Source organism: Panthera tigris, chromosome C2 (assembly GCF_018350195.1).
Source record: "Panthera tigris isolate Pti1 chromosome C2, P.tigris_Pti1_mat1.1, whole genome shotgun sequence".
NCBI lineage: Eukaryota > Metazoa > Chordata > Mammalia > Carnivora > Felidae > Panthera > Panthera tigris.
Window position 1 is genome coordinate 129582342 of NC_056668.1, and position 25121 is coordinate 129607462.

Consider the following 25121-nt stretch of genomic DNA (forward strand, 5'->3'; position numbering starts at 1 on the left):
CTTTTGCCCTATTTACCTGTTTACCTATTCTAGATGCTTTTGTCCTGTGGAAGCAGCTTCCGGCTCTATGCTTTTGTTCTATGTTGGGGGTGCTTTTGCCCTGTTTACCTACTCTGGATGCTTTTGTCCTCAGCCTTGTTAACCCATTGGTGCAAGCTCAGGGAATTCCTAAACGTATTCCCACACAACATAAGAATAAATTTCAGAGCATCCATGAAGATAAGGTGGACAGAGTACTTTTAGATAGTTTCATGATAAGCCACGTCAAAGTTTTCATATATATGAAAATAAATCTTGGCCTTTTCTCTTTTTTCTATCAATATGAATTTTTTAGTACATAGACAAATGTAAAACTCACATAAGCAAATATTAACAATATTCCACCAATGATCCTGGCAATAAAATACACAAATAGGGTGGAAGTTATGATCTTCCTTGAACCATAAACTCTCATCCTGGTAAAAAGGATAAAAAGTTATAATAAATCAATGTAGAATAATTATATTTGAGAAACCAATTACTCCTTTTATGTGACTTCAGTTTCTAAATCTAGCACTTTGTTTTTTCAAGTTGATGGACCTGCATATATGTGCATCCTGTGCATAGGTGTGCAATGAATAATTGCAGATTGACTGGACTCTTGTGAAGCCTGGTATTTTCTTTATCTATCTATCTATCTATCTATCTATCTATCTGAGAGAAAGTGCACATGAATTTACTAGATTGTTTGCATAGATGCCACTTCAGATGCAGGTCTTGTTTGAGGGGTGAGTTTTTCTTGTGCTACTTTTCACAATCATGAAAGGAGGTGTTGTGATGGCTAATTATTACTGTATCTTGTTTATTATTATAATGACAAAATGGTGTCTTGCTTGACCTGATTATCACCCATGTGGTGAAGATTTTTTTTCCCCAGCGATTTGGTTTACTTACTAAACAATTGAAATGCAACCTGGGAGGAAACCGGCAATTTTTACCTATTCTCTGCTGCTGTCCGTTTCTTGTCTATAACAGGAGCCTGGTCTTTGTTCCTCTCTGGCTATGTCTCCCCTTTACCGCTTTAACTCCAGGCTACTTAAACGTTGTTGCTGACCAGAATTAGTTCATACTTGATTTGCATCTTTACAAAGATTGTTGGGGGAAAGAATGAATTAGGTTCACATAAAGTGGGTTTATCAAGAATGGAAATATTTTTCCTTTATCACTTATTCATTTTTTAGTGTTGGATATTTCTTTCTTTCAGATATTTAGAATCCAATTGTCAAATCCTTCACCAGCCATTACACAACCAGGTCATTTCCTTTGGCTCTTACTCAGAAGTAATTTCCTTGATCATTTGTATGATTCCTACCCTGCCTCCCATCCCTGCCCCCAGCTTCCTTTAATTACTTTTCCTCTTGGGTATAGTGCAGCCTGATGCTAGACATAATTTTCTGACATTCCTCTTAGGAGATTACTTCAGGAGAAGACTTATTTCTCTTGTTTTCTTCTCTTCCTCTCCTACTTTTCCTCCAGCTCTTCCTTCAGGAAAAAAAAATTAAAAACCCAACCAATAGACTTCTTTCCCTTATAGCATTTCATACCCAAATTGCTACACACAGGCTGATCTCTTAAAGGAAAAATAGCTTAGGCAAACTTTATTAAAGTTTTCTGTTCTCATTGTGGAGTTTTCATTTATTTGTTCATTTTTATATGAACCAAACTTTTGTTTTTGATTAGGAAAGTAAACCATGGTCATAGTATAAAAGGATTTTAAACCTTGTAAGAGTAAATCTCCCTCTCACCCCAGACTCCTGGCCCAGATGTTCCTGCTAAAGTGATAAGTAATGCTGATTTGAGCAAAGAAAACCTTCTTAAAGGAGAAAAAGATGAGACAATTACTTCCTAGTATCTTTAACTGCTTCATCATTTTTATTTTGCAAATAAGTAATTTTCCAAATACAGTAATTTTTGGCCTGAAGACATAGGGACTCTCATGAGGCACATAGGACACACTGATGTATGTCAGCTGGCTCCAAGGATTCCGTACAGAGCTTGTCTTCAGTGGAGGGTGTGGCTACAACTGCTTTGCTCAGTTTCCCCAGGAAGACAGTGTGGATATCAGTATCTCTGACTTTCTGGAACATTTCCTGGGCTCCTCAGACATGAAGGGAAAGAATCCATGCCAAATGCTTATATACCTTTATTCCCCTTGTTCTCAAATCCAGGGAATGATCACGTCAGATTGGTGGTGTGGAAGGCGTCTTTGTCCTCACCATGCCCACTGCTTTCTAAATCGAGTTTTACTTGTATACATGGTATTGGTTTATAACTGGCTATATACATGATATTGGTTTTAAGTTGCTGAATTATAACTGGGCGGAAGAGTTTGGAATTCCAAATTTTACTGTATATTTTGAACTTTAAGGAGATTCTTTTCTTTTTTTTTTTTTTGTCATACATTGGATTACTTCTATATTCCAAGGATTGAATGTTCTGTAGGAGAGAGGACAGGGGCAAGAGAAAGGAAGGAGAGGGCACTTTCTTTTTGAAGAAGAATACTAGAGAGAGCTTATTAAGGTTTCTTGTCACCAACAAGTATATCTTTAGAGGTCTTTTTATGTCAGTATCCTCAGGTTTGTTTCATTCTTTGTCACAGCTGCATAGTATGGAAAAGTTGTCATCTATTCTATGTGCCTTTTATCAGTGGACATTTCAATTATCCCATTCATTCATTCATTCATTCACTCACTCGTTTGTTCAGTCATTCATTCATTTTGGCTGTTACAAGCCATGCCGTAAGGATTCTATTTATTTGTCCACCATTTCCTCATAACTTGGTATATATTTGTTGGATAAATTCTGTGCATCCTAGACATAAATGTGTATGTATTCAGGTATAAGTTTGTAGCTACTTGTGTACACAAACAGCAACTCTTAGAACATGCAGTTTGCATCCTGATTTCCTTACTTTGCAATGTACCTTAGGATGTCAGTGGGTACAGAGCCACCTCATTCTTTTTAGGCTGATCATGCATTTCCCCTTGTAGATACAGATGTCAGGCTGTTTATTTCTGCAGCATTGGCACTTGGGGCCTGTAGAAGCAGCATGAGTAGATTTCCCTGGATGGGAGGTGAAAAGGGCTGAAGAAGTGGGAGCCTGTAGTACCCAGGCTTGTCATAGCTTAGGAGCCTAGGCTGGGAGTTGGTAGAAGACGTGACAAGGAAATTGAATCCAGCTCTTCATTCTCAGAGTGGAGGGACTAAGCATCTGGGGAAAGTCAGTCTCATGCCTGAGTCACCTACTGTGGTGAGGAGCAGAACCTCCTATCTTGTCACTCATGGCTTTTCTAGTATGCCATGGAAACGTGCACTTTTGTCTGTATTTCCAGCAGGCCACTTCTTTTACTGTTTTCTATTTTTCCTTATGACCTCGACTAGGATCTCCTGACTAATCAATTCAGACTTGAAAGGGGCATTTAGACACCATCTCACTGAACCTCCAGAATCTAGTTAAAATTTGGCAGGCAGTCTCTCTTGCAAGAGAAATTTTGCCAACTTCTCTGAGCCCCAATCTCAAGTCGATGATGGTTTCAAAACCACTGCTAGAAATTAATGGTATAACTTGGGGGAAAATGGCTGGTTCTCTCTCTCGCATCACTTTTGAACAGGCTGAGGTGACAGGGGAGACAATGGGCAGACAGGCCTGGTGCTGTTGGCATAGCATGGAGGAAGGACAGAGCAAGCATGCAAGCAGAGACATTTTTATGCCAGTGGCAACCTTGCTGAGTCAGATCACATCCATGTTGGTCCTTTTTTCATTAGAGGCAGGGGAGAGAAGATGCTGGTTGGTGTCTCTCTCAGCTGAGTCTGCTTCCAGATGGATAGGTTATCTGTCAGAATCGTGAGCTGAGAGTGCCATGGTGAGAAGTTGGGAAGTCAGTATGTGTGTGTATGTAAGTGTTAGATGTGTATGAATGTGCACATTGTGTATATAATGTGCATTTAGTGTTTATGTGTATATACATACATGCACATGTATGTATTTATGTATAAATGTGGGCATCTGCATATATATACATGCACAATAGATTTTACAATGTATAGCTGTGAAGGCAAGCAGAAGATAAGGTTTCTCTTAAATCTCTTCCAGGGAGAATAAGAACAAACAACTATATTAAGAAGCTGAGAACAGAAAGTTCTGACAAAAGCAAGGGTGTTTTTCTTCCTAAAGTGAAAGATCTCCCGCAGGACAGATTTTCTCCAAATACCCCCTTTCTACCACAAACAGGATTTTAATGACAGCCCTTCTCCTGTCTTTCCATGGGGGCATCTCCACTGACTCTGGTTGCCATGGTGATTTAAAGCAACTGGTCTGGCCATGTAGTTTGGGATAACATATTTTGAATAGTCAGGGTAAAGAGCCCAGAGAATGCAAATTTTGTGGCTAGGCACCTTGCTAATCTGTGCTGAATTCTTAGGGGAAAAACATCAATGCTATGCTTGGTGAACCAATTTCTTTTGACAAGATAAGTGCTTTTGACATCTCTACTCCTCCCAGATAATTGTTAAATAGATATACAGATTAAACTGACCTTAGAGATAAACATTCACACTCATTTCTCCACTGTTGTAACTATTCAATGCATTCCTTCAGATTTCTTCTGAAAAGATTCCCATGGCGGGGCGAGGGGGAGAAGTTGTTCAATATAATGGGTTGAAAAGCATTGACTCTGGAATCAAATTGCCTGGGTTTCAATCCCAGGTCTGCCACTTATTGGCTGGGAGACCTTGAGAAAATTACTTAATTTTTTTTATCCCCAGTTTCCTTGTGTTCTAGTGGGATGATATGTTCTCTGCCGTTCAGGGTTGTAAAAAGAAATAAATTAATATATATGAAGCATTTAGAATCCATGCCTTTTCCATGCAAGGGCCTATATAAACGTGAGATCCCTCCTCCTCCATCTCCTCTTTCTCATTACTTATTTTTTAAATTTATTTATTATTATTATATATATTTATGTACTTATATATATAAATATATATATGTTTAATTTCTTAAAATTTACATCCAAATTAGCATATAGTGCAACGATGATTTCAGGAGTAGATGCCTTAGTGCCCCTTACCCATTTAGCCCATCCTCCCTCCCACAACCCCTCCAGCAACCCTCAGTTTGTTCTCCATATTTATGAGTCTCTTCTGTTTTGTCCCCCTCCCTGTTTTTATATTATTTTTGTTTCCCCTCCCTTATGTTCATCTGCTTTGTCTCTTAAACTCCTCATATGAGTGAAGTCATATGATATTTGTCTTTCTCTGACTAATTTCACTTAGCATAATATCCTCCAGTTCCATCCACGTAGTTGCAAATGGCAAGATTTCATTCATTTTGATTGCCAAGTAATACTCCACATTTTCTTTATCCATTCACCCATGGATGGACATTTGGGCTCTTTCCATACTTTGGCTATTGTTGATAGTGCTGCTATAAATATCTCATTACTTATTTCTGTTATTATTACCTTGAATTCTTGGTGAAGAAAATTGACATTTTTTTCAGTCTACACTTCGATGAACTCCGGGGAGATGAAGGAAACAGTAAAGTCTATAGAACAGAGGCTGGGTAGGACTTGAAATCATAAGAATTTTTTGAAGATCACCTGAAAATCTTGAATACATTTGAAAATCTCCAACCTTGCTCATAAACTCAGATTTTGGTAGCTTTTAAGGTGGCTCTCGTACCACTAATGAGTTGTATAAAATGATTTTTCTCTAAATAACCAGATTCACTGGGAGTTTGCGCTAAATCACACTCTGCTATTACAACCAGGTGGAGTTTTGGAGCCAAGGGAGAAGTTAGGGAGTATGTACACGTGATGGGAAAAAGATGGCAGTAACCTAAGCTGCAGATTTTTGTTACGCTTTAATTCTCTCTTTTTAAGAAATGTTTATTTTGAGAGAGAGAGAGTGAGCACGCTCATGTGAGCAGGGGAGGGGCAGAGAGAGAGAGAGAGGGAGAGAGAGAATCCCAAGCAGACTTCATGCTCAGTGCAGAGCCTGATGTGGGGCTTGATTGCACAAACCATGAGATCATGACCTGAGCCGAAATCGAGATTTGGATGCCCAACGGGCTGAGCCACCCAGGTTCCCCTATGCTTTCATTCTCTTTTTATACGTTAGTGCTTTGTTGCTAGGTTTTCCTTGAAACCTGCAATCTTCGAATGGTTGATCTGGGGTAAGTCCATTACGAATATCCTACTTTAACCCTTCCGGTTGTGGAGGAAGAAACAGAAGCCTAGAAACATGAATGGCTTGTCCAAGGTAACTTGGGTGAGGGGGAAGACAGGGGTAGGATGAGAACTGAGGTCTAGTCCAGAGGTAACTTTCAAAAATAGAACTATTCATGGTTTGAGTCCTCTGTACCATTTGGCCTCCTCTCCATTGTCATACTCTTCCAGTTTCTAGTCTGGGGTGTAGGAATGATGTTTTGGCCCTTTTAGAGGGCCAAACTATTTGGCCAAACTATTAGAGGATTCCTCCCAGAGGTGAGAGACATCCTTTGTTCCATGAGAACAGCAGCTGCCTGTGGGGTACAGTGTTTTCTCCTGTGGAATTCCAACAGAAAAGACTAGAATTCTATCTCCCCAGTAATGTTATCTGTTTATTTAAGAAGGAACCAAAAGTCACTAGGGATTATCATTGTTCTAGTTCTGTGTACTTACTTACCCCAGACAAGGAAACTCTGATTCTAAATGCTATGATGAGACTTGGAGTTGGCTAACTTAACTTGGGGAATTCACCAGGTGGAGAGCTATGAACTTTTTTTTTTTTTTTTTTTTGCCATACTGGAGGGTATACTTAATGGTGGCAGGGAGACCTTTGTGTGCCAAGAGAGTATTAATGTATAACCCTGAGTCTTTTCATTGACTTCAAAGACTCTGAGAGAACAGTATTTACTTTCCTCTGATAAGAAGTTTCATGAATCACAATTCTGACTTTTGGTTGTCATGTACATTTTTTTCTCTTAAGTTTACATGCTTTGCCATTCTCTCATTCATTCCTTCATCTGTTTGTTCTACAAACATTCATTAAACATCTACCAAATGCTAGGCAAAGAGCTAAATGAAGGGGCACAAAGGCAACCAAGAGCCTATCCTGAACCATCAAAAGTCAACAGGCTAGTGAGAGTAAGGTAAGTAAGTGATTCCATTGTGTGCTCAACAGATAATGCTTTATAAACGTTTGGAAAACTTGACTGAATTGAATAGTCAAAACTGAAATTTGAAGATCATTTGGTAAGGTATTTCAGGTCTGTGGTCTGAGAGAATATTTCACATCTTCTAGTCCAAGTGAGGAAATATTTCAGACCTGCTGGTCTGTTGATGATCAACTTTTTGTAGGTAGTTTTGTTGTTGTTGCTTTTTGACATAGAGTCGTTTCAAGAAATGAATTCAACAGTAATCTCCTCATTGATTTCTCATTAAGAAATATTTTGATGTTAACACACAAGAAATAATCTAAGAATATATTTTTACTCAACACTGCCCTCAGAGAGGACTGAAATAGATTTAATTTTAAACTGTTTTAATAAAACCTGAATGCATTTTATTTTTACTTCTCTTAAAACTGCTATCACTGCTAGGCCTGAGGGGACAAGAGTAGGAGGTGTTATTGAGATTAGAGAAAATAGCTGTCTCAAGTGGGTGATGTCTGACAGGAGTTGTGACCTCAGCCTAGCTAGAGGAACATGACCAACCACAATGCTCCACATGGGAGGGAGCTGGGTAGTAATGCCCTTGCTCACTCTCCTTTTGCCCTATACTCCTCTTCCAGCACCTCCGATTGACTGCATCCAATGAGAAACCAGAGGATAAGGGAGTCCCCGATGTAGCCAATGCAGGTCAGATTTCCAGGGAATATAGCGATGGAGTAATGGTGAAGAGTGCATCTGGAGGAGCAAGGAAATATCTATAACAGTAGAGATTTTGTAAATGAATCCAGGTAAACCCTCTGGGTAACCAAGGAAGACCTTTAAACTCTAAGAGAATTACTTTTTGCTCATCAAAGCTTATAGTCATTGGAGTTTTTGGATCCAGAGATTTCATAGGAAACCAGAGAAGCAGTTAAGAGGTTCTGTTTCATGGTATAATAAAGATGATTACAAATGCTGTGGTAGCACTCCCACTGAGACATAGACTCTAAATCCCCCTCCCTGTGAGCTGAATATAGGATAATTGGTTTTTTTGGCCAATAAATTTCAGCAGAAGTGATTTCTGGGATTTCTAAGGCTAGGTCCTAAGAAATCTTGCAGATTCTGCCTTGGAATACTCTCTCTGTGTACCTCAATTCACCATGTAAGAAATCCAGTTACCTTGAGACTACCATGTTGGAGCAGGCACTCCAGTTGACAGAGCCAGATGAGCCTACACCTTCCAGCTATTACCACCAAGGTGTCAGGTATGTGAGTGAAGCCATCTTGAACTCCCTAGACCAGCTTCGCCACCAGATAAACACTACTGAGTGACCTCATACATGGAACATTCCAATACATGGAACCGAAGAATCACCCAGAAGAACCCTTCCCAAATTCCTTACTTACAAAACCTATGAGATACAATAAAATAGGTTTTGTTTTAACCCCCTAAGTTTTGGGGCAATGGATAATCAGGAAACCTCTCAAACTGTTTATTTTAATTCATTCTATATTCACGTTAGTAATGGGAGGTAACAGTAACCCTCCATCAACCCCTATACATACATATGCTAACTCATACAACTTTACAGTTTTGTGATAAGTGATCTAGCCAGATAATTGACTCTAATGTGAAGCTGTTAGGTTCTGGATAGATTTAGTTTCCAGAAGTGGAGAAAGCAATAAAGAGCAGTACCACCAGATATCCTAGAAAGTGCAACACAGGGAAAGATGATCACCCTTCTCACCTTGAGTTGTTTTTAAATAAAAGTTCAATTTTAAGAAACCATAATAGATTATATTATGCTCTGTCAAGTAAACAGTATTAAACATTTTATTCATGTCAGAGTGAATTTTTTGATTGGATTATTTTCTAAGGAAAATGCAACAAGGAAATGTGCAACTAATGAAACTTAATCAGGAAGAGGAACTAATATTTATTAAGCACAGTCTTGGTCAGAATTTTGCCATTGGCTCATGCCATTGTAATAAGCCCCAGCTCTCAGCGACTTAATACAAGAGAAGTGTATTTCTTGCTCATACTATAGGTCCAGCTGAGGTTGGTGTGTGTTTATATTCACTGAAGTTACTCCAGGGACACATAATATCTGAGGCATCACCTCAACACGTGCTTCTACCATCTCCAGGGCATTGGAAAAGAAACTGGAGGCTCACACACTGATTCTTGAAACTTCATCAGAGTGAAATAAGTAACTTCCATTCCCTTCTCACGGGCTAAAGGAAGTCATGTGATTGCATTCAACTTGAAGAGGGCAGGGAAGTTTGCCTGGAAAAAGGAAGAACCAGAAACACTTGGTGAGCAACATCAATTATGTCCACAAACCTCTATTATATATAGAGAACAGATACTCTACTAGGCATGTCTCACTGAATTCTAACAGAAACTTATTTTATAAGTAGAAGAAGCCTGTGGAGGTCAAGCAGCTTGCCCATGGTCACAGCTGGTAATGGGAGAGGAGAGCCTAGAATCCAGGTCCTTAGGTCTAATTCCAAAGTCATGCTTTTTTTCTTTTCTTTTTCTTTTCTTTTTTTTTTTTTTTGACATGGTGTTGTCAAGCATATTTGTATTATTTAGGAACTAGAAAGGGAAAAAGGAATAGGGGAAAATTTAATAATTGTATTTGTATTTTGGGGTCACTTTCATCTTAATAAGTCACTGTGTTTCCCCCTTACACCTGTGCTCTCAGCTTATGGAGTCCTGTGTTCAGGGTACTGTTGGTGGCCTGCAAGGAAAAAGAAACAATCAAGACACAGCCTTGAATATCCTTGTAGAGCTTATTATACTACATGAAAAAGGGACATCCTTAAAAAATAGGTTTAAATACACTTAAAGGGTCCACTTGTAAATTAATGTATGCTACATCTCTTGAAGCTTGAACAAGGTGTTTTATAAAAGAATAAGGATTCCTTTCATATACAAATGGAAAAGTCTTAGAACTTGTTCAGGTATACATGTATGTTTTAAACAGAGTTTAGAAAATGCTTCTTAAGGTTTTGAATCAGGGACTCTTTTGAGAATCTGCTGAAATCTAGGAAAATGTATTTGCACACTTGAAATTTTTTTTAGTTTCAGGGGCTCCATAGATGCATTCCCCACCAGAAACTCATCCATTAGCTTAAGATGCCATGACTTAGATAAATACTCAATTATAAATGTTTAAGTTCCTAGACGGCCCCTCCACATATTAGGTGCTCAATAAATGCTGTTGAGTGAATGAATAGAAAGAAAGAAGGAATATTTGACATATAGCTCTAATATATATTCTTTTTTGTGTGGCTGTCACTCAGAAGGATGGTCTGGATTTTGCTCTGGAGCATCTGAGCACATTTGTTGTTGTTGTTGTTGTTGTTGTTCATAGCATGAGAGTTGGGCCCAGAGGAAGTGAGAGAAGATGAAACACTGAATGAAAATAAAGCAATGCACTGATTATAACTGTCAGAGTTGGCTCTCAGAGTGGTTGTTGAAACACGTTGGAAAGAGAAAGATGTCTCATCATTTACCTTTGACTGAGCGTGTGCTAAGCACTGAGTACTTGTTGGGTGGGCATTAAGGAAAAAGAAAGTAAAGGGAAAATTCTGATCTTGGGAGGTCCTTAGTTTAATGGATCAAACAGAAGGAGGCAACCACCCATAATGCATTTGGAGAATAGCCATAATGAAAGCACAAGCAACTTGCTGTGGGAGCTAAGAAAAAGGCAGGACCTTGAACAGTAAAGGGTATAAAGGGTGTTCTGGACTCAATACTAACATGTGTTTGTGTGGGGGTAGACAGTAGGTAGGTAGTAGCAAGGTAGTAGCAAGTAGCAATTCTCAGGTAGTAGCAAGATGTCTGAGAATTCAACTCAACTCATAATATCTACTAGGAGATAGCATCAGATTTCACAGGTTGGGGACTCAGTCTCACAAGACTGCCCCCTCTCCCACCTCAGAAACTGGTTGAAAGCCCAGGTTATTATCTATATTTCTGACCAACTGACTATAAATCAGAGGTCCTCTGTGACTTTCTCCTTCCTTGGGCTTGATTAATTTGCTAAAATGGCTCACAGAACTCAAACATTTTACTTACTAGATCACCAGCTTATTATAAGAGGATATAACTCAGAAACAGCCAAATGGGAGAGATGTACAGGGCAAAGTATGGGGAAAGGGCACAGAGATTTCATGCTGTATCTCGGTGTACCACTCTTCCCCAGATCTCCATGTGTTCACCAATCTGGAAGCTCTCCAAACCCTATTCCTTTGGGTTTTATAGAGACTTCATTACATAGGCATAAATTGATTAAATCACTGACCGTTGGTGATTCAACTCAATCTCCAGCCCCTGTCCCTTCCCTGGAGGTCAGGGGATGGGTATGAAAGTTTTAACCTTCTAATCACATGGTCATCTCCACTGGCAACCAACCCCCATCCTTAGGTGGCTTCCAAAAGTCACTTCATCAATGTTAAAAAAAAAAAAAAAAAAAAGACAAGTTTATCACTTTCAATGCTTAGGAAATTCCAAGGGTTTTGGAAGCTGTGAGCCAGGAAGTGAAGGAAAAAAATATATTTTTTATAAGTTAGAAGGCATTTGCCAGGTTAAAAGGGGAGTCTAAACAAAGGGTGATAGCAAATTCGTGGACATTTGTATATGCATGGAATTCTAAGAACTTCAGGGAGTCCAGTGGTTTTTTTTTTTTTTTCTTGAGTAGGAAGATGATAATGGCCTTTCACATGAGATGGATTACAGTGGTAAGAAAGGAAGCCAGGAGACCTGTTAGGTGGTAATTAAAGTGAGGATATCCACAGGAGCCAAAGATATTCTTCAGTGAACTCTATCCCCGCAGATTAGCACCCCTTACAAAGCTTAGAATGTAGGAAGTGAATTTGCTGGGGAATGAATGAGGCAATCTAGATTTGTTTGGTTGGAATGGAGATAAGTTAATGAAGGAGAAGTGTTTTGGAAGTGGGATGGGCAGGACTTGGTGAGGTGTATGTAGTGGCAGACCTGGGTCTTGACAGAGAGAAAGGAGAGAGCAAGAGAGAGAGAGATGGAAGTTACTCTGTGATACCTAGTTTGTATGATTCTTGGTGGTGCCATCCCCATGGTCTCTAGTCTTTTCACCTGCTGGTCTTTCTTTAAGGGCATGGTTTAAGGATTTTAATGAGGGACCATAAGCCCCCTTCCATCCTACATAGTCTGCCTTCAGTCTTCTAGGTTTGGATCTTGAGAGTCAGATGTAGGGAACAGGGAAAGAGGAGAATACTTTTGGAGAATATGATATGCTTGCTTGTAATGGGGGTAATACATTGAATGCATATTTTAATGACAGTTTCCTTTCAGCCAGGTCATTGGAAAGGCTATACTATAGCACACTCACTGGGGAAGTAATCCAACTCCATTTCCTTCTGCCTTGTGATAGTGCATATTTGCTGAATGATACTTTGAATGGGTTCTTGTGTTGGGCAATATCACACAGGTTTGTTCCTCATAGCAATACTGAGAGTTAACCAGAATTCCCGTTGTTCAACCAGTGATAAAACTGAGGGTCAGAGTGATTAAGTTACTTACCTAGGGTCACAGGGAGTATACTGAAACTGAATCCTTTAGGATGTAAGGGAGTTTAAATTCTAATACAACACTCTGACATGATTGCTCAAAAAAAAAAAAAAAAAAAAAAGAAAGAAAGAAATCATTTTATGAGTCATAGTTACTCCTAAGAGGATTTTTGTTGTTGTTTTTCTCTCTCTACAAAAGCATGGAAGAAAGGACCCTGGACAAAGATTCAGGTGGCCAGGATTTTAGTCCTAGTTCTGCCACTTCTGCCACTAACTAGCTACCTCTGTGGCCTTAGAGTAGTCGCTGAACAGTTCTGGAACTGTTGTTCCCTGTGGCATCTCGCTGAGGTTGTCATATCTGTACCCTAAAGTTTTGACTAGATATGAGCTACATTACTTGTTCTGATATAAATTATGGCAGTGAGACTAAACTGTTTGAAATCGACTCTAGATTGGAAGGCAAATCAAATATCACATGGAAATAAACACGGTCAGGAGATATTATCAGCATTTTCAAAGCAATAAGGGTTTCTGAAGTAATATGATTATATATGACACTATTCAGCATGAACGGCTCTCACTCTTTCTCTGTGTCTCTCTCATATTCTTCATACAGCGAATTGTCAGTCTCACAATTGTTTCCTTTTCAAGGCTGCTGTTTTGAGTCATCTTAATGACCCAAATCGTTAGAAGCACCACATACTGTGACATATTGCTTGAATTTGCTATTAGGTTTTAGTATTCAGAAGATACATTTCTTAAAATAATGGGGTTAGCCATTTAAAAGAAAGAAGCTTCTGTTAGGCATTCAAATTCATAGCTCACTGTCACTGTAATTCAGGGCACTGTATGACGTTGTAATTTAGGGGGCTTTGTATGTGAGTGGGTGGGGGTGTGTGATAAAGGGGAGCAAATGAGATCATCTTAAATTGCATCTGGGAGTAGAAAACATTCTTTGCAAGCTTCCATGATTTTTCAGAGAGGCACCATCATGCTTTAATGTTTTAGGCAGTCTAGTAAACTAGACTGAGTGGAAGAGAGATTTTTTTTTTTAATTGGGTGTCTCAAGTTCAACTTTCCATAGTCTGATGGTGTTGGGCAGTTACACAGTGATCTTTAGATGAGTGTGTAGGAAGCTAGTATCTATGCCCTGATGCCACCTCTAACACTCTGTTTAGCTGAGGCATATTGGCCTCAGTGATTGATAATCTGTTCTGAAAGAACAGTGTTTGGGTTTGTGATTTTTGTCTCATGGGTTTTGATTAGAAATAGCCTGTCTTTCTTCTCCACCCTCATAGTCCCCTGACTGCTTAGGTCTTGCAATATTTCATTTAATCTTTCTCCTATTATTCAATGCTTTTTATGTTTTCAGTGCCCAGTAATGGCCTACTCCCAATCTCTCTAATCTTCTTTTCTAACTCACTGGTCTTTTGTTTTTGGTTAGAGGACTCTTGCCTGATTCGCAGACTGTGGCAGATTGCAGCCAGGAAATGGGGCTGCACGTGTCATTTATGGAGACTTCGCTGCTCTAAACACTTGGCTTACATTTATCTCATTTTATTCATTGTAAAAGTCTCCAGGATTGGGGTATGCAGGAGGACTTATTACTAACACCAATTTAAATATGGGAGAACTAAAGCTTAGAAAAGTACATACAGCTAGTATGTAGGAGAGCTGGAATTGCACTCCAAGTCTCTGATTTCAAAGAGTCTGGGATAGAGCAGTGCTTCTCAAGCATGGAATGCATCAGAATCCCCTGGAAGGCTTGCTAAAACAGCTTCCTGGACCCTAGCCCTAGTTTTTGAATTAGCAGGTTAGGGAAGGGGACCTGGAAATTTGCATTTCTAGCATTTCTAGCAAGTTCCCATGTGATGCAGCTGGTCTAAGGACTGCACTGAGAAGCACTAGGTGTGGTGTGCAGAAATGGATTTCTGGAGTCAGTCTGCGTGGATTCAAACACTGGCTCCATTACTAAGGGCTGGGGAAAGTCCTTTGGTCTCTGAGTTACTTATCGCTCATCTTTATCTGCCTCATAGACTCGAGGTGAGGATTACACAAAGTAAAGCATTTCAAATGCTTTAAAAGAGTGCCTGGAATCCAAAAGTCACTCTATAAAGTTACCTATTGTTCTCATTCTTGCTAAATCACACTGCCAGGGCTCTGCTAGTGAGCCTCATGCCCTGAGACATGATATGTTTTGTTTTTGAAGTCCTATTATTTGCTTATCACATCTGTGTTGCTTTCTATCCAACTCTGAGGTATTCCTTCTCTCCTTCTTTAACAAGTACTGCCCCTAGCTCACATCTTTCTCCCACCAACTAAACATGGGGTATTTAGAAGCTTCACGTCCACATGGGTAGGGTAAAGTTTGAAACCCTCTGGCTTTGCAATTTTTCCACTCAACTTCATCTCCAGCACTTCTCTGCTTCATCTCCCTTCCAGCACAGAAGATGCAGTAGAATCGCTTGATTTCAGAACTCTCCTTCTAGAATAAGCTCCTTGAAGACAGGGGCTATGTGCAACAAACCTTTGGTCCTCTGCCGTGCCTCCCACAGTTAGCAGGACCCTAACAAATATCTGGTGAGTGACTAAGTGAAGGAGTTGGAAGGAGGTTAGAAAGAATTTTGTCACCTGTGGCAGATTCTTTCCCTGGTTTGGGTTTTGCTTTCCTCAATGAAAGGCTTGAATTTGAATTAAAAAAAAAAAAGTAAATACAGACCTTTTCTGCTACATCTGCACAGTCTTTAGGTCAACTGATCTCCTATTCAGCAGCTTGATAACAACGCTGGTAACCAAAGGTTCTGTGCATGCTCTTCTTCAGCTTATTTTACAGTTAGGGTCTCCTTTCCATGTGTCTTGTGCTGAATTGAACACAGCCTGTGCTAGTGTGCTCTATGGAGTCTTTTCTTTTTCAAAATCCCCTTGATTCACTTCAGGAAGCTGTTATATTTGTGCTGGAACCAGGCTGACAAGCATGGATACATTATTTTTCTTTGTAAGGATTGTATCTTTTTTTTTTTTTTTTTTTTTTTTTTTAGTTTGGAGGATGCCCTAGATGTATTCTGACAAGGATAAGGTTCTAGTGGGTACGCGCTCTGATAGCAGTTACAGATGTCAGCAGTTTTCTCGCCGAGTTCCATTGTGGGATGATGCTGCATCCCAACTCAGTCTAAGTAGGACATGGCATTGAACTGGGAGAGAATGCCTCTCACACAGGATGATCTAACACCCCATCCTAGATCAGTGTGGCTGTAGAAAACAAGAGTGACCCGAAAATATTTTATAATCTGTTTTCTTCCTGATGACAAAGTGTCATCGTGTTCATGATAAAATAAATAAGACTTTAATGAAGACTATAACAAGGTTAAAACTTTGAGATATATCCTACTAATCTTTTATTCTTTCTCTTTTTCTACCTTTCTCTGCTCCACCCTTTTACTATTTGCAAACAAAATTAAGTAATAGAATATATAGCTTTTGCTCACCTGCCAACCCAAAGTCTTTTCTTATAATCTCTAAATATTCTTTAAGAATCTAACTTTTACTGACTATATGGTATTCAATTGGGTGGATTTAACATATTGTTTAAGAGTCTCATTTTTTGGATATTTGTACTGTTTCCAAAATTATTCGTATAACAAATGCTATATTGAACTTCTATCAATAGAAGTTACCTACATATAAATTTTGTGTACATTTATGATAATTTCAGTACAAGAACTACATAAAAGTGAAACTTTACTGGATCAGAGGGCATAAGTGTGCTCTACTATGCCATTACTTTCAAACCACATTTTTTATGCAAACCATTTTAATACTTAAGATTTTATTGACTGATAGAGACATAGAAAACCTCAGTGAGCCAATATTCACTAAAGAAGTACTCTTAGTAGTTAAAAATATGCTCCATCAATCCTACATCTCTCAAATATAAGAAATACATCAGGCCAATAAAATTTGAACACAAGTTTCATCAACTCCACAAACTGGTAATCCCCATGTTATGCATATTTTGTAGAACATAAAAAGAAAAAAAAGCTACCAGGTCGTTTGAGTGGCTCAGTCAGTTAAGCATCTGACTCTTGATTTTGACTCAGGTCATGGTCTCAGAGTTGTTAGGATTGAGCCCTGTGTCGGGCTCTGTGCTGGCAGCGCAGATCCTGCTTGGATTCTCCCTCTCCCTCTCTCTCTCTCCTCACCTCAAAATAAATAAACATTAAAAAAAAAAAAAAAGAAAAAAGCTATCAAACTCATTTTATAGACAAATATTGCTTTGATATTAAAATTAGATATAGACAGCAGTACAAGAATACTATAGGAGCACGTGGATGGCTCAGTTGGCTGAGCGTCCAACTTCAGCTCAGGTCATGATCTTGTTCTCAGCTCAGGTTTGTGAGTTCATGAGGAAAATAGTTTTAAAAAAGTAATGTTAGGCAAGGAAAGATGCAAAGCAATTGTGTTGCTATACTGGTCTAATTTCCAAACACCTTACAAAGACATCCAGACATACTCCTTCATCTCATGGAAACTTCTCGAAAAGTTTTGCAACAGGAATGTACACCATGGGGCAGTCAGAGAGAGACTAAAGGAAAGGAAATTTATCAGTCTGGTTTTCTCCTGACTTGTTTCCCATTGGTCAAGTTTCCTCCTACCGAGACCTAATATTCCCATATACATGGCAACAAAGCAATTGCTAAAGAAGCGAGATCCTAAGCCCTGTTGTGTGGCATTTCATCCAAATCCAGAGACAGAGGGGAGATTCAGCAGGTTTGAGTACCAACCAAGATAGAAAAGGAGGAGACAGCTGAGGGAAACCTAGGAGGCACACAAAAACTAATATGCAATACAGTTCAAGAAAAGCATTCGATGTGATATAACATTTATGATAAAAAGTAAAAACAAAAAAACTTTATGAAATAAAAGGAAACTATATAACATGGTCAAATATACCTACCCAAAAGCAATAGAAATTTCATAGAAGTTTAAAGGTAGTTCCATTAAGTCAGGAACAAGATAAGAATGCCCATATTCACTGCTATGATTCTATCTTGTACTGGAAATCCTAGTCCTTACCACTTAAAACCCCCCCCCAAAAAAAAACCTTCACAAAATCCCAGAATTTAACCACGTGATTGTAACAGGGAATAGGATATGCAATTTCTAACTGGTGGCCATGTGCTCAACTAAAACTGGTGTGTGTGTTGGGGAGTAGGTCCTTTTCCAAAATGAAAAAATGAATGGATGCTGGAGTATAATTTTTAATTTCTTCCATATCTGTATGCAAACAACCCAACAGAATCTATAGATGATAATTAAAACTAACAAGAGATAGAGTGTTTCCAGGTAAACATAAACATTTCAGTAGTGTGGAAATGTCAATTGGTGCAGCCACTATGGAAAATAGTATGGAGGTTCCTCAAAATATAAAGAATAGAATTGCCGTATCATCCAGCAATTTCACTTCTGTGTATATATCCAAAGAAAATGAAATCACTATCTTGAAGAGTACCTCTTGAAGAGGTATCTGCATTTATATGTTCATTACAGCATTATTTACAATGACCAAGACATTTGGAAACAACCAAAGTGTCCACCAACAGATGAATGGATGAAGAAAATGTTATCTCTGTCTATATTTTTTCACTATATATTTATATTTTTCACTATATATTTATGTTTTTAACTAGGTATAATGCCCTCGAGGTCCATCCATATTGTCACAAATACAGATTTCCTTCATTTTTATGGCTGAATAATATTCCATTTTTACATATATGTGGAATCTTAAAAAACTAAACTCCTTAAAACAGAGAACAGATTGGTGGCTGCCAGAGACAGGGTGTGGAGGCAAGGGAAATGAGTGAAGGTGGTCACAAGGTACAAACTTCCAGTTATGAGGCAAATAAGTTCTGGTCACATAATGTATAGTGTGATGACTATAGTTATCAACATTGTATGGTATATTTGGCAGTTGCTAAGAGAAGTGATCTTAAATGTTCTTAGTACAAGAAAAGGAATTTGTAACTGTATGTAGTGATGTTAACTAAACTTATTGTGGTTATCAGTTCACAATATATACATCTATATCTCAAATTATTATGTTGTATACCTTAAATTAATACAATGTTTATATCAATTCTATCTCAATAAAACTGTGGTCAGTTTAAGTAGTAAGTCTTATACCTACAGTAATCAATTAGAAAATGTTATGGATAAACATATAAATCATGATAACAAAAACTGCACAATGCCTGGAAATAAATTTAATCTCCAAAGGCTCAATGTTCATATAGAGAAAATCACAAACCATCTCTGAATTAAAGAAGATAGTAATGGATCTTTTAATAACATTAATTCTCTTAAAATTGACCTATAAAATTGATGCAATTCTAATTCCAACATAAATATCTGTAAAACTGAGGAAATTTATTCTAAAAATTGTATGTTGGATACATACATACGAAACTTGTATGTCCAAGGATAGCCAAGACAAACAGTCAACAAATAGGAGAACGGGCAAAGAGCATTAACAGGCAATTCATATGGGACCAAATATATAAAAGGGATTCTCAATCTCACTAGTAATCTGATAAATCCAATTACCTTTTATTGTTTTATTTTAATTCCAGCATAGTTAACATACAGTGTTATATTAGTTTCATGTATACAATAAAGTGATTCATGAATTCCGTACATCACCCAGTGCCCACAAAGACAATTGTACTCTTTAATCCCCATCACCTATTTCACCAATCCTCCCACCCACCTCTCCTCTGGCAACCATCTGTTTGTTCTCTATTGATAAGAGTCTATTTTTTGGTTTCTCTATTTTTGTTTTGTGCTCTTTCTTAAATCCCACATATGGGTGAAATCATATTGTCTTTGTTTTCTCTGACTCACCATTTCATTTAGCATTATACTCTCTAGGTCCATCCATGTTGTTGCAAATGGCAAGACTTCATTCTTTTTTATGGATGAATAATATTCCATATATGTACCACATCTTTATCCATTCATTGGTTGATGGATACTTGGGCTGCTTCCATAATTTGGCTATTATAAATAATGCTACAATAAACGTAGGAGTGCATATATCTTTTCAAATTAGTGCTTTTGTATTCTTTGAGTAATTATCCAGTAGTGCAATTACTGGATCATATGGTCATTCTATTTTTAATTTTTTAAATTTCATTTTGTTGAATTTACATCCAAATTAGTTAGCACAGAGTGCAACAATTATTTCAGGAGTAGATTCCTTAATGCCCCTTACCCATTTAGCCCATCCTCCCTTCCACAGCCCCTCCAGTAACCCTCTGTTTGTTCTCCATATTTAAGAGTCTCTTCTGTTTTGTCCCCCTCCCTGTTTTTATATTATTTTTGCTTCCCTTCCCTTGTGTTCATCTGTTCTGTGTCTCAAAGCCCTCATATGAGTGAAGTCATATGATATTTGTCTTTCTCTGACTGAATAATTTTGCTTAACATAATACCCTTGAGTTCTATTCATGTAATGGCAAATGGCAAGACTTCATTCTTTTTGATTGCCAAGTAATACTCCACTGTGTGTGTGTGTGTGTGTGTGTGTGTGTGTGTGTGTGTGTGTGTGTATACACACATATATACCATATCTTCTTTATCCATTCATTCATGGATGGACATTGGGCTCTTTCCGTACTTTGGCTATTGTTGATAGTGCTGCTATAAACATGGGGGTGCATGTGTCCTTTCGAAACAGCATACCTATATCCCTTGGATATTTATCTTATTAGTGAAATTGCTGGGTTAGAGGGTAGTTTTATTTTTAATTTTTGGGGGAACCTCCATACTGTTTTCCAGAGTGGCTGCAGTAGCTTGCATTCCCACCAGCAATGCAAAAGAGATCCTCTTTCTCCGCATCCTCGCCAACATCTGTTGTTGCCTGAGTTGTTAATGTTAGCCATTCTGACAGGCGTGAGGTGGTATCTCATTGTGGTTTTGATTTGTATTTCCCTGATGATGAGTGATGTGGAGCATTTTTTCATGTTTCGGTTGCCCATCTGGATGTCTTCTTTGGAGAAGTGTCTATTCATGTCTTTTGCCCATTTCTTTGCTGGATTATTTGTTTTTGGGTGTTGAGTTTGATAAGTTCTTTGTAGATTTTGGATACTAACCCTTTATCTGATATGTCGTTTGCAAACATCTTCTCCCATTCTGTCGGTTGGCTTTTAGTTTTGCTGACTGTTTCCTTCACTGTGCAGAAGACTTTATTTTGATGAGGTCCCAATAGTTTATTTTTGGTTTTGTTTCCCTTGCCTCTGGAGATGTGTTGAGTAAGAAGTTGCTACGGGCAAGATCAAAGATGTTTTACCTGCTTTCTCCTCAAGGATTGTGATGGCTTCCTGTCTTACATTTAGGCTTTTCATCCATTTTGAGTTTATTTTTGTGTATGGTGTAAGAAAGTGGTACAGGTTCATTCTTCTGCATGTCGCTGTCCAGTTTTCCCAGCACCATTTGCTGAAGAGACTGTATTCCTTCCATTGGATGTTCTTTCCTGTTTTGTCAAAGATCAGTTGGCCATATATCTGTGGGTCCATTTCTGGGTTCTCTATTCTGTTCCATTGATCTATGTGTCTGTTTTTGTACCAATTTCTATTTTTAATTTTTTGAGGAACTTCCATATGGTTTTCCACAGTAACTGCACCAGTTTGCATTCCTGACAACAATGCATGAGGGTTCCTATTTCTCCACATCCTCTCCAACATATGTTGTTTCTTATGTTTTTGATTTTAACCAATCTGACAGGTGTGAGGCGATATTTCATTGTGGTTCTGTGATAAATCCAAATTTAAATAATCAACTGTAAGTTGCCATTTTCTGTGCCTTGAATTGACCGAAGTTAAAAATAGTAACAATATCAAAGGTTAGAAAGAGGACACTTGGATAGAATGAAACAAGATGGAAGTGAAATAGGTATACAAATATTTTGGGCAATAATAGCCAACATCTAATAAATGTGAAGATGGGTATACTTTAATATCTAGGAATACCAATTCTAAGTGTAGTCAATCCTCATTACTCACAGATTCCATATTTGCAAATTTGCCTATTTGCTAAAATTTATTTATAACCCTCAAATTAATATTCATGGTGTTTTCACAGCCATTTGCAGGTATATGCAGAGTAGCAAAAAAATTTGAGTCACAATGTGTACAGTACCAACTGAGGTCAAGCAAGGTGATGCTCTGCCTTCTTGAAAAATATTTTTTTCATATTCTGGTTAGTGCCATTTTTGTGTTTCTTGTTGGTGTTTTCAGTTTAAAACGTCCCCCAAGTATAATGCTAAAGTGTTGTCTGGTGTTCCTTTATGCCTTACAAAGAAAAGCATGTGTTAGATGAACTTCGTTTAGGCATGAGTTATAATAAATGCTGTTGGCCATGAGTTCAATGTTAATTAATCAACAATGTATATTAAATAAGGTGTCTTTAAACCAAAACACACATAAAACAAGGTTATTTATTGATTGGATAATAAAAATGTTGTGACCAGAGGCTTGCAGGGACATAACTCTGTGTCTTCTCTAGGAGCAATGGTTCAGTATCTGCTAATTTAGTGCTCACAGTGAATTTATAGAGCATAACTACTGCAAGGTATAAGAATCAACTGTGTATATCGTAGAGAAACTCTCACATGTGCACAAGACATATATGAGTGTTCATTGCTTGTAATGGTGAAAATGTAGAGACAGTCCTAATGTTTCACATGTGGAATGGATGAATATATTGTGTTTTATTCATACAATGGAACAATCACGGTGCTAGTATTCTAGTGGAGAGATCTAAAATAAATATGAATCTATGTAAATTACATACTATGTTAAGGGTAGAAAATGCTATGGAAGAAAATTAAGATACGGGAGATAACAAGTAAATCTTGGGGTGTGGGGTTCTATGAAATTTTAAATAGGGTGGCTAGGAAATGCTTCCCTGCAAAGGTACAAATGATAATAATTTGATCTTCTCTTTCTATTCATAAGGTAGAACTTCTAGAATGTACTAAATAGAAATTGTAATAGCAGATGTTCTTATTTTATTCCTTACCATAGAATCTAGCAAATAGTAGATGATGGATAAATGTTTATAAAATGAATGCCTCTGATGTTTTGCATTTAAATATGATTTTGGCTCTTGCATTTTTTTGTGTGCTTTATTGAGTATTTCAATTGGAATATTGGGAAAAGTGTTTTAGATATTCCTGGCTTTCCTCCATTCTTTTTTTAAAAAATATTTTAAATATTTATTGTTTTTATTATTTTTTAAAATATTTATTTAGTTTTGAGAGAGAGAGAAAGAGAGAGAGAGAGAGTTAGTTCAAGTGGCGGAGGGGCTGAGAGAGAGAGGGAGACACAGAATCTGAAGGAGGATCCAGGCTCTGAGCTGTCAGCACAGAGATCAATGCAGGGCTCAAACTCACGAACCATGAGATCATGACCTGAGCCCAAGTTGGACCTTAACCTACTGAACCACCCAGGTGCCCCAAGCTTTCCTCCATTCTTATCCAGAGTTTCATGATTAACATTTTAATCTAAGTGAAGCATTGTACCTGGCATGAATTAATGCTCAATAATTTTTAACTGAATTAATGTGGAAACTCAGGGGGTGAAGGGAGTACCATTTTTACTTTGATTTGTAATGTTCAAATAACCAGATATTTGGCAGCTATACATTTTTTTTGTTCCCTTGCCCTGGGCTTTGCAAATGGTAGGAATAGGCTTAGTTAGCATCAACTACTATGTTCTAGGTACAGAACATGGTCATTTACACGAAATCATAACAGAACCCTGCAAGGCTGATATTATCTTTACAGAGAAGAAAACCATTTCAGAGAGATTATGCAAATCTTTCAATGTCACACATCTTGAATCATAGCAGAGCTGGCATTCTAACCGAGTTGGCCTGACACCAAAACCTGTACTCTTTTCTTCACATAATGGTACTGGTTCTCAGAGTCACAATCAGTGTGTTCAGAACTGCCTACTTAGTTTTATTTACTTTAGCTTGTATTGCTTTTTATATACTAAGCAGCTTCATGCCAAGGCATACTAGCAGATAGGGGAAACCACTTACTGTGGTTTAATAAATACTGAGCTCCTACATCAGTTTTTTCCCTTTTTAACGACTCAAAATTTATAGAGTTTATTTCTTATTCATATAAACTGCAAAGTAGATGATCCTGATTGTCAAATGTTTTTCCTCCAATCATTGATTCAAAGATTCAGTATCCTTCCTTCAATCTTGTGGCACTGCTATCTGCAATCTATGGTTTTCTAGGAAATACCTCCATTCCAATTATCCAGAAGAGCAAAGGAACATGTTAGATCTCAAGAGGGAGGTTTTCATGAGTAGGCACGGAAATGGTACACATTGCTTCTGCTCACATTCCAATGGTTAGAATCCAATTGCATGGTCACATCCAAGTACAATGTAGGCTGGAAATGCTGTTAACGTGATTTCAAAGAAAGTAGTGAAAAAAGAATCATTCTTGCTGATTTTTGATTCTCATCAGCTTCAACAGAGATTTCTTGATGGCTGGAGAGGATGAGTTTCCTCCAGCAGCTGCAGCCTGGATTATTTCTCATAGAATGTGTGTAGTTCCTTTACAACTTGAGAAATTACATTAATTCATTGCCAAGTTTCTGATGTACCTTGTTTGCAGAGTTTGCTTGTAAAGGTTTGGCCTTTTTCTAGCTTGCTTGGAGCATAGATTGTCTCCAACCCTTGTGATAATGCACAGTCCTCTTCAGTGTGACCTCTTCTCATCCTTTAGTTGTGTAGTTTGTTCTGCTAGTCTTCAGATCAATTTCTGACAAGTTTAGGATGATTTGATAGTTATCTAGTTGTATTCATGGAATGAGGCAAGCCTAGGGTCCTCCAACTCTGCCACCATCTTCCCAACTGTATCAGTTATTTTAAGTGCTTTATAAGAAGACATAACCTTCTTAGTATGATAAAAGACATCTATGGAAAACATATAGCTAACATATTCAGTGATGAAAGTTTTCCCTTTATGATCAGGAGCAAGACAAGGATGCTTACTTTTATCACTGATATTCAGTATTGTACAGGAAGTTCTAGCCAGAACAAGTAGATGAGAAAAAGAAGAGTAAAAGGCACTGAAATTGGAAAGGAAGATCAGTAAAATGATCTCTATTCACAGATGATATGATCCTATATATAGACAATGTCAAGGAATCTACAAAAAAATTATAGAGCTAATAAACTAATTCAGAAAGTTGTAGCATACAAGATCAACACACAAAAATTAGTTGTGTTTTTATACGCTAACAATGAGCGTTAATCTGAAAAAGAAATTAAGAAAACAATTCCATTTACAAAGTACCCCAAAGGGTAAAATGCCTAG

At 37.9% G+C, this 25121-nt stretch overlaps 1 protein-coding gene across 2 annotated transcripts in view; it reads left to right on the forward strand.

Moving 5' to 3' along the window:
- Positions 1-25121, forward strand: part of CPNE4 (copine 4) — a 672331-nt gene that overhangs the window by 232501 nt on the left and 414709 nt on the right. The window contains exon 1 of one of the 2 annotated variants that reach the window (XM_015539940.2): positions 9419-9487. The exons of the other annotated variant lie outside the window; for it this stretch is intronic. The gene's annotated coding sequence lies outside the window, so the exon portion shown is untranslated. Of the gene's footprint in view, positions 1-9418; positions 9488-25121 lie in introns of those variants that run through there. 2 annotated transcript variants of the gene reach the window in all.